Source organism: Apium graveolens, chromosome 5 (genome assembly GCF_009905375.1).
Source record: "Apium graveolens cultivar Ventura chromosome 5, ASM990537v1, whole genome shotgun sequence".
Taxonomy (NCBI): Eukaryota; Viridiplantae; Streptophyta; class Magnoliopsida; order Apiales; family Apiaceae; genus Apium; species Apium graveolens.
The window spans coordinates 263883983-263887035 of NC_133651.1; the positions used below are offsets into that span (position 1 = coordinate 263883983).

The 3053-nt window shown below is 40.0% G+C and overlaps 1 non-coding gene across 1 annotated transcript; it reads right to left on the reverse strand.

The window, feature by feature from the left end:
• Positions 1-1844: 1844 nt before the first annotated feature.
• Positions 1845-1951, reverse strand: LOC141662400 (small nucleolar RNA R71). Its single transcript, XR_012550519.1, has one exon. It is a non-coding gene; the product is annotated as a small nucleolar RNA R71 (small nucleolar RNA).
• Between the last annotated feature and the right edge of the window lie 1102 nt (positions 1952-3053).

Below are 3053 nucleotides of genomic sequence, written 5' to 3' on the forward strand. Positions count from 1 at the left end.
AGAATTGTCAAAAATTTTCCAGAATGTCAGGGCGACCGCTCCAGAGTCAGCGCGCCCGTGCCAGAGCTAGCGTGCCCGCGCCGCTGAAACACTATTCCTACCAGGCCGCGCCCGCGCCCGGTTTCTGCACCAGAATCTTGATTTTAGTCGAAATTGAAGATTTTGAGAGATTTGGTCATCCTGGAGCCTATATATACCAATAAAAGACGTTTTTAACAATAAGGAGACCTAGGAGAGCAATAAGAAGACCTAGAGAGCACGAGATGGCTATGGAGAAGAAGAATTTTATTTTCTTTGATTTAGGCGATACTTGGATGCTTGTTTTCAATTTGTCTTTGAACCCTGGTACTCTTATATTGTTTATTATCATGGTTTCATTGGAACCCATGGTAAAGATGAGTCCGATTATGGGCTCATCGTTATCGTGGGGTTCTAGCGGATTTATATATGGATTTCTTTAGTTAATTTGTTTCGATGCCTTAATATGTGGTGATTGTATGATAACCTAGTATTGGTTGTGTGTATCCGTCTTATGAGCGTCGCGAACTTATATGATAGTGTGTTAATCTTTAATGAAGCGACAGTGAATTTTAGGATTTAGAACTTGCCATGCTAGCATAGGTTCATGTGTTATTGTTATGCATGATTCGTAGGTAATTTTAACCATCTTACATGCCCTGTTTAATCATGATAAATAACTTGTGCTTTAAACCTTTATGTTGTCAAATTCTATAGACATATAGGGTCTCAATATAATCGATACTATTCAGCTTCTATCTCTTTTGTGGATGTATGGTAGTATGATATCTATGCAATGAAAGTTGACGTTTATCAGTTACATGTTATCTGATTAGTGTCATCACCATTGCATGCTAAGTTTAAGAACAATAATGCTATTAAATGAAGTATTTAATGAAGTTAGAATCCCATGTTTGTCTCATATAATATACAACCTTTTTTACTCTCTTAGTTATAATTGTTAGTTTAATTCTTAGTTATAAACAACCTCAATTTGTTATCGTCTTAGCATTTAATAATAACCATACATTGTTGCTTAAGTGCATAAATTAATTAGTTTGCCAAGCCAGTCTTTGTGGGAACGAATCTGATTATATCTTATACTAATTGCGAACACGTATACCTGCATGTATTATTAGCGCGTGTTTCGCCCTAACAAATTTTTGGCGCCGCTGCCAGGGACTGCAGTGTTAATTTTTAGTTTATGTATTTTCCATCAGTGGTCGTTAAAGTTCATTGACTCGGACATTGTTACTTATCTATTTCTTTGTCTTATTTCAGGTACTCTAGCGAGAGTGTATACATACGCATTCGCGTACTCGTAATAAAACACTGGATAAAGCCGAGGAAGAAGTTGTGGTGGTTTGAAAGGAAGTTTTCGAAGAAGAAAGAAGGTAGAAGAAGAAGAGAAAGTTGAAGAACAAGTTTTAGTAGTGATGGGAGATCAAGCAGAAAATCCTAAGGCTTTAATCGACTATTCTCAGCCTAAGATCAATGACATTCAGTCAAGCATCATCAGGTCAGCCATCAGGGCTAACAGTTTTAAGATCAAGTCAAGCATGATTCAGATGATACATAACTCAGTTCAGTTTGGGGGTTCTCCTACTGAAGACCCCAACATGCACATCAGGGATTTTATCGAGATCTACGACACTTTCAAGTTTAATAATGTGACTGAAGATGCTATCAAGCTGCGACTTTTCCCATTCTCTCTGAGGGAAAAAGCTAAGTGCTAGTTACATTCTCTACCAGTAGGATCTATCACCACTTGGGAAGATCTTGCTCAAAAGTTTCTCACTAAATTCTTCCCTATGGCGAAGACTGCTGCAATCAGGAATGCTCTTACTCAGTTTGCTCATCAAACTGAAGAATCTCTGTGTGAGGCTTGGGATCAATATAAGGAGATGCTAAGGAAGTTCCCACACCCTGGCATGCCTGATTGGATGATTATTAACTGTTTCTATAATGGATTGGGTGCTACTTCTAGACCCATGTTCGATGCAGCATCAGGAGGAGTCTTGTGGGCTAAGAGCTACGATGAAGCTTATGAATTGATTGAACTGATGGCTGCTAATGAGTATCAGAATTCCTCTCAGAGACTACTCAGGGAAAAATAGCAGGAATTCTGGAGTTGGATGTAGCAACTGCTATAGCTGCCCAACTTAAGGCTTTGGCGATGAAGGTGGACATTTTGGATAATCATCGGGTTAATCAAATCGCCAGTGTCGATGAGCTTTGTGTTGGTGCCAATGAGACTGATCAGTGCGCAATTTCTAGTATATCAGCTCAGTTCGTAAGCAACTTTCAGCGTTCGCAGCAACTTGTGCCAGCCACCTATCATCCTAACAACCGCAATCATCCTAAATTTCAGTTGAGCAACGCTCAGAAAGCGGTTCAACAGCCTTATCAGCGGTATCCATCTAAGCAGTACAACCCTCCTGGTTTTCAGCAACCGCAATATGCACCAAGATAGCAACTTCAGCTGCAACAAGCTAATGACAAATCTGAATTAGAGGAGTTGAAGCTTATGTGCAAGAGTCAAGCTGTTTCTATCAAGACCTTGGAAAATAAAATTGGGTAAATTGCCAATGCCTTGCTAAATCATCAGTCTGGTACACTACCTAGTGACATAGAAGTGCCAGGAAGGAAGGAAGCTAAGGAGCAGGTAAAGGCAATCACTTTGAGATCTGGAAATATTGCGAATCCCGAACAAACTCAAGCGTTGACTGAAGAAGCTGGGGCTGAGAAACAAGTAGAGCAGCAGGAAGAAGAAGTGGAACCAAGGAAGACTACTGTTGAGTACACTCCTCCTGAGGGTAATACAGGGGAGAAACATATCTATCCTCCACCGCCTTTTCCTAAACGGCTACAGAAGAAAAAGTTGGACAAGCAATTTGAGAAGTTTCTGGAGGTGTTCAAGAAACTTTATATCAACATACCTTTCGCTGAGGCTCTTGAGCAGATGCCTAGTTATGCAAAGTTTATGAAAGGTATTCTCTCTCGAAAAGTGAAGCTAGATGAGTTAGAGACAGTCG